At 35.2% G+C, this 7,768-nt stretch overlaps 1 non-coding gene across 1 annotated transcript; it reads left to right on the top strand.

Moving 5' to 3' along the window:
- Positions 1-290: 290 nt before the first annotated feature.
- Positions 291-397, top strand: LOC126031710 (U6 spliceosomal RNA). The gene has a single exon (XR_007503543.1). It is a non-coding gene; the product is annotated as a U6 spliceosomal RNA (small nuclear RNA).
- The last annotated feature ends 7,371 nt before the right edge of the window (positions 398-7,768 follow it).

Genomic DNA, 7,768 nt, shown 5'->3' with positions numbered 1-7,768 from the left:
TATAGTCAATGGGCAAAAACTAAACACTTTTCCACTATGATCAGACACAAGGCAAAGTTGCCTTTTCTTGTCATTTCTATTTAATATAGTACTGGAAGTACTTGTGATAGCAATTAAACAAGAAAAAAAGAAAAGGAAGAAATAAAGCTCCCATTGTTTGCAGATGGCATGATAGTGTATCTAGAAAATCCTACAGATTACAGCTTCTAGAAAAGCTTCTAGAAAAATAGACTTGTATAGTAAAGTGGCAAAATCAAGTACCTTGAAGTCAACTAAAGAGGTAAAAAATTGTGCTCGCTTCGGCAGCACATATACTAAAATTGGAACAATACAGAGAAGATTATTATGGCCTCTGTGCACGGATGACACGTAAATTTGTGAAGCGTTCTATATTTTTTATTTAAAAAAAGGTCAAAATCTACATAAAGAAAACTATAAAATACTACTTCAAGAAATAAAAGAGGATACAAGAAAATGTAGGCATATATCTTGTTCATGGATTGGGAAATTAATATAATTAAAATGCCAATAATTCCTAAAGTACTTCATAAAGTATGCCTAAAATACAAGTGGAATCCTTATAAAAATTCCCATGACATTTTCAAAGTAGTGGATCAGGGCCTACTAAAATTCGTATGGCGAAATAAGCATCTGCCAATAGTTAAAGTAATCCTTGGGGAACGAAAAGATGGGCAAAAATCACTTTCACCAACTGTAGTAGAAAAGAATAATCATTAAAACAGCATGGTATTGAAATAAAACCTGACACTCATAGCAATGGAATTAACATGAATATCTGGAGATGGACCCAAAGTTCATGGACCATTAATTTCTATAAAAAAAACCTCAAAAAACAAAAAACAAGAATTACAAAGTAAAATGGGAAAGTCTCTTCAACAAATGTGCTGGAAAATTTGGTCAACTACATGTAAGGATAAAACATCTTCAAGAATGAAACACTCTGGAAAAGTAAGTGGAAACAAAGATAAATAAATGGGACTACATTAAACTCAGAAGTTTCTGTACCTCAAAGGAAATAGTGACTAGGAAACAAAGGCTATCTACAAAATCAGAGAAACTTTTCACCCAATACCCATTGGATAAGTGGTTAATATCCAAAATATATAGGTCCTAATTGAACTTTACAAGAAACAATTTCTAATCTTATCAAAAATTGGGGAGAAGAAATGAACAGATATTTTCTCAAAGACGAAGTATAAAAGGTACATTAAAAAGCTCCTCATCACTAATCATCAGGGGAATGCAAAACTAAAAAACAGTGAGATATCATCACACACCACAAAGACTAGCACACATCACACACACACACACACACACACACACACACACACACACACACACACACACACACACACACAAAGAACAAGAAAATAGCCTGTGCTGGCATGGTTGTGGGAAGAAAGAGACACTCATTCATTACTGGTGGGAATGCAAACTGGTCCAGTCTTTTTGGAAAGCAACATGAATATTTCTCAAAAGCTAGAAATAGAGTTTCCATATGACCCAGCAATTCCACTCCCACTCTTAGGGAGAAATGCTTAGAACACAAAAACAAAAAAACAAAAATTTTTTAGTCCTGTATTAACTACAGTCCTATTTACAATAGCCAGAATCTGGAATCAGTCCAGGTGCCCTACAACAAATGAGTGGCTATAGAAACCATGACCATCTACAAAATGGAATACTATACAGACATTAGGAAAAATAAAATTTGCTTGTACATGGATGGACATGTACTATTATGCTAGTTAAATGATCCAGAGGAAAAGATATAGACATAAAATAATCTCACTGATTTATGGGATATAAGAAAAACAAGAGATTGTATGGCAAACAATAGAGACAAATGTCAGGAAGTCCAGCCCAGGGTAGAAAGCTCACTATAGTGGCCAGAGCAGTGGCACAGGACATAAGGCATCTGCCTTGTGCATGCTAGTGTAAGAGGGACTGTGGTTCGATGTCCCAGCGTCCCATATGGTCCCCCAAGCCAGGAGCAATTTCTGAGTGCATAGCCAGGAGTAACCCCTGAGCATCAAAGGGTGTGGCTGAAAAACCAAACCCTCCTCCTCTCCAAAGAAAGAAAGCTCACCACACACACACACACACACACACACACACACACACACACACACACACACACACACAATACAACAAGATCTCTAATTACAGAAGACTGATTTGACAACTTTGAGCAGAATTTTTCCTGGGACCATAAAGAAAGAACTTGGGGTTGGACAACCAACATGTCTAGAGCTGTAGTCAATCTTATTACAACATACTTCATGTGCTTCATGGTGAAGACATCCTGTATCTGTAAATTTTCTTTCTAATTTTCCCCAATGTTTACTATGCTTATGCAAAAGCAACAAACAAACAAACAAAACCCAAGCAAGCAAACAAACAAACCATAAAAAATCCCCCAAAAACCTTGCCTCATCTGGTTTCCATTTTTTCTTTTTTTAATTTTATTTATAACTTCTAGATAGGAGCTCCTGACTTTTTCATAGAACCTTAGAACGTGAATCATTTTGTTCAGCCTAATATTTCTATGTCTTCCTACAAATCTATAAAAGATAAAAAAAAAGGGGGGACCCAGGGGCCAAGTGGTCTCAAGGGACATAGAATGGAAAAAAAAAGGTCAGATCTAAATACTGAAGCCAAAGACAATGACAATAGGATTAAGAGAACCAAACTATAACAAGCTAAACACAAAATGGAACTGTTACACTAGTAGTCCCCAGGGTCAAGAGTGGAAGTATGGGATACATGCTGGGAATTATGGTGGAGGGAGGTAAACTCTGTTTGTGGGAATGGCCCTAATTCACTGTCACTCTATGCCTGAAATACAACTGGAAAATCTTGTAATTTACAATGGCCTCAGTAAAAAAAAAAATTAGAAATTAAAATAAACTATCAGGCCCTAAATTCAAAGAAAGCTCGCCACAATGAGTGTTGCTAGAGTAAAGAAGTGTCTACTAGGACAATGATAGTTGGAACTGATCACTCTAGACAATAATTTGGCCTTAAATGTGGAGAAACTAACAGTCAAAGTGACCCTCCTTTAACAATTGTGAAAACCAAGTGTCAAAATGGAAGACAGAGACAGAGACAGACAAAAAGAGAAAGAGTGAGAGAGAGAAAAAACATTTGCTGCCATTTACCAAGGCAGGGAGTGTGGGGTGTTGGGTGTGAGGGAAATGGGAGACATTGGTGACTGGAAGGGTGCACTAGAGAAGGATGATGTACATTGTATGACTAAACCTCATCAATGAACAATTTTGTAACTACAGTACCTGAATAAAACAATGAAAATAGGGTAATGGAATGCAAAAAAATAAAAGATAATGGTACAATGGCAGTAATCATTGGTTCAACAATGGAAAAACCATTGATGGCAACAGTAATCCAGTTTTTCAGAAATACAGTAACTATTATTTACTGCCTTATTAATGAAGGCAAGTACTAAGTACTGGCCTTTGTAAGAATTTACTCTGTCTAACTCCTAGTAGACATAATCCATAGGAGTGCTAATATCAGTTCAGGGTCAATAATCAATTATTCTCAAAGATCATTGACTTATCTCCCTCTCCCCTATGTAATCACTATAAGTATATTTGGGGTGATTAATAGAAGAATCTACTGTACAAATATAGAATATTGTATTAGAGTTCTGACTTCCACTTTAAATGTTCCCAACTGTGACTCTAGAAAAAATGCTTTGAGGATATTTGGGGTCACAATATCTATATACTTAGAATTGTTTTACACAGGCCATGCAGGGTTTAAAAGGATAACCATTTATTTCAGTTCTAGATGCATAATGGTCCATTATAGTCCTATCAGAGGACCCTGCATTGTAGTCTTATATTGCTCCTGTTCTGCTACCCTTCTCTCAGGACTCATACCCTCCTTGTCTTTGGCTAATAGGTGGCTTCTGTGCTATAACATCTCATATCCACAATGGTATCATGACACCTCTAACTGAACTCACCACTTTTTGTGGCTAGCTTCATATCATGAGCTGGTCCTCCCAGTCCTCAACTCTTTTATCTCTGGATATTATAACCATGCTCTCTTTTATTTATCTTATATCCCACAGATAAGTGAGACTATTCTGTGTCTATCCCTCTCTGACTCACTTTACTCATTATAATAGTCTCCATGTCCATCCATGTATAAAAATTTCATGACTTCATTTTTCCTAATAGCTGTATAGTATTCCATAGTGTGGATATACCAAGTTTCTTTAGTCACTCATCTGTTGTTGGGCACCTGGGTTATTTTATGGGTCATTTATGGTCATTATAAATAGGACTGTAATGAGCACAGGAGTTCAGAGGGCATTTTTGTATTTTGTTCTTGTGTTCCTAGAGTATATTCCTTAAAGTGGTATTGCTGGATCACATGGGAGCTCAATTCCCAGGTTTTTGAGGAATATCCATATTGTTTTTCAGGAAGACTGACTTAGATGGCATTTCCACCAGTGCACACTGGACCAAATAATTATTTGTTGTGATAAGCTGTTGAGCCTATTGTATAATATTTTAAAGGACCCTGGCCTCTATCCATGAGATTTTTGCTATCTCTTCCCTCTCATATATGACAATAAAAACTAATTTTAAACACAGTCAAATGTTGTATGGGAAGGTGTATGGCAGATTTTCCCAATTGAGATATATTCCTATAGGTTAAAGAAGAAAATTGTGGTTTAGTCCAGGTTTTCAACAAACTGTAGTCATAAGCTATTAAAAATAATTTAATTATTGAAACTAGCAAATCCCAAATTTCCTATCATATGTATATACATATATATCTGCTATTAATACCATATAACATTATTATTCTAGTGTTTTACATTCATTTCTTCCATACCTGCTTATTTTATGATTTTTAAATATTTTGTGAACCTAGGAGTATGGAACATATAAACAGATTATTTTGATAATTTCTGTTTACAAATAAGTCTTTTAGGTTTAATTTTGTACTCAAACTCTTTGAGTCTGTTGGTTAATTCCAGTTAGCAGGACAAGGGAGCAGGATGTGGAATGTTAGGCAGAATACTTAAGAAATAACAGTTTCTCTTTGCAGGGTATCTGCTTCTTCTGCCTCTTGTTTTTTGGGTCACACCCATTTGATGCTCAAGGGTGCTTCTGCCTCTTGTTATATGAAAAATATATTTCTTCTGCCCAAGTAACTCTGTTATTCACCACCATTTCAGTCTTCTCACAATTACAATTCTAAGAAATATTCTGTGAGCAGGAAATACTGTTGGAATCACTGTAAAAATCTTACTAATGAGAATGTTTTAACTATGAATTGCTTTCTGTACATAACAAGAGTGAAAGAAAGAACGTTTTTGATTAGGATCATATCTATACTTTGCTAATACTTTACAAGGAAAATGAATATGTCTGCTTCAATTCCAAGTTCATGGTACATTGAATACTGCCTAGAATATAATATGTTTAGTCATATTGCAGTGAACATCATATTAGGTCAATGCACATTTTAGCAACCCCAAAACAAATATTAGAGACAATGCTCAGCTAGAATTTAAAGAATAAAAGTAATTAAAAAAACAGAAATTAAGTAAAGGAACAATAAAAATAGAAATCTTTATTGTGTCTTATATAGAGAGGTAACAGAACATAGAGGAAATACAAAGAATGATGTCTAACTAGAGTTCTGAAATTAAGGGACAAGAAGTTTGAACACAGCATTCTGATATGTTTGTAGCTTAGTATGCCTAATAACGCCTACCACATACTTTTAAGGGGGGCCAAGTAAATTGCTCATGACAGAACACATGCCTTGTGTGTGAGGCACTAGTGTGATTCCTTGAGTTGCACGTTCAGATCAACCCCAAATATTGATTTATAAAATGATAAATTTTTAATAGACCTAAATATTTTTAACTCTATGAATTTTCTGTCTAGTTCCCATGACAAAATCTAACTTAGAACCTTGCTATAAAAATCAAATAAAATATATTGCTAATATAAGTTAATTGAAATGTGTAGCATTTAGATATACAAAGACAGACAAGAACACATTAACAATTTTTTGTTAAATACAGATTTAAATTATATGTTTTATGTTGTGCATTAGATAATTTAAAATATTTCCACTTATGGTGTATATGTGTTTGCAATCAGATTGACCACTCAAAGCATTCACTTATAAGAAAATAATAGGAACTTTAAAATGTTTATGACAGCTATTTGAAATGTATATGACAGCTCCTTGAAAAAGTTCTTATAGTCAAAAGGAGGTCTCTGGTTAATTTGTGTTTTAGATTGAATAAGTCTAATGGCAGTTTGGAGGGAATATTTGAAAGTGAATGTATAAGAGACTGTAGCATAAGAATTTGAACTTTATTGAGGAGCAGATGGGCTGCGTGCACCCCTCTTTTCATGACCTTAAGTTTAATTTAGCTCTATGACAACACTTAGTTTTGGTCAACTTTGCCAGTTTCACATTTAATTAGGTAAGAAGAGCAGTTTCTGCCTTTAATCACGTCCTGTGCTCTTCTATCTGACAATCACTGGTTCCATTGTAGAGGCATTGTCATGACAAGTTGGAAGTCTCCTTATGTTGTTATTACAAAGACAACTATAAACTATAGGGAATACTAGCTTGATATTGCTGGAATTAGTGAGAGAGAAATAAACCTGAAATCTTCTTGCATCAATCATGGTTTTTTTTTGCCCTTTGTTGTTTACCCATGATAGTCTATAAATGGCTTGCTTAATGGATCTAGTTAAAAGATGATGAGGAGGAACAGGTTGCTGCTAGCCTAGCAGGTAGGGCACTTGCCTTGAATATGGCTGTCTTGGATCTGATCTATGTATGGCACACTATATGACCATCAGAGCCCATCAAGAGTGATCCATGAGCACAGAAGAGCCAGGAGTAAACCTTGAGCACATTTGTGTGTGGCCCAAAAACCATTACCAAAAAGGAATGCAAAAAAGACAAAAATTAATTATAAAATTGACAGCAGTTTCTAATTTATTGTTGGGTGAAGAAAATGGAGGCATCCAAGTGACTCAAGATGAGCGACTTTGCATAAACCAATACAGTTAGAACCTAATCCAGATGTAGAATATGGCACCACATGAGAATGTATTATTATTTCATTTACAAGAGTGATTTTCATAGTTTTATCTGCAAACAATTTATTTTTCTGTCCTATTCATACAATTGACACCCTTTTATGTGCCATATTAGACAATTAGCAAAGGACCATTTCTTAGGTTTCTTTACAAGTTTTTATTATGAAACTAATAACCGTTATTCCTTGAAAAGTGAAATATTTCTTAAAAATTTAGAAGGAATCATTTGCAGGGGTCTCAAACTCAATTTACCTGGGGGCCGCAGGAGGCAAAGTCGGGGTGATCCTTGAGTGCAAAGTCAGTAGTAAGCCTTGAACGTTGGGGGGTGTGACCCAAACAACTAAAACAAAACAAAACAAAAAAAGATTCTTATAGGGCAGGGCCACAAAATGTTGTATGGAGGGCCGCAAATGGCATGCGGGCCGCGAGTTTGAAACCCCTGATAGAGTTTTTATATTAAGCTTCCATTATTTTAAAACAGATAATCATTTTACCAATTAGGCATTTAGTATCTGCTTAGGAATATTCCAAACATTCTTGGCTGTGATTAAAGGATACTGGACACCTACTTGATTATTTTTCCTGCTTTGTTGCCTCTGAGACTATACAGGGAATCAGGAAACTAGAGACTG

The sequence above is a fragment of the Suncus etruscus genome, chromosome 15 (genome assembly GCF_024139225.1).
Source record: "Suncus etruscus isolate mSunEtr1 chromosome 15, mSunEtr1.pri.cur, whole genome shotgun sequence".
NCBI lineage: Eukaryota > Metazoa > Chordata > Mammalia > Eulipotyphla > Soricidae > Suncus > Suncus etruscus.
The sequence above is the reverse complement of the archived record's forward strand: the minus strand, read 5'-3'. Positions and strand labels throughout refer to the sequence as shown.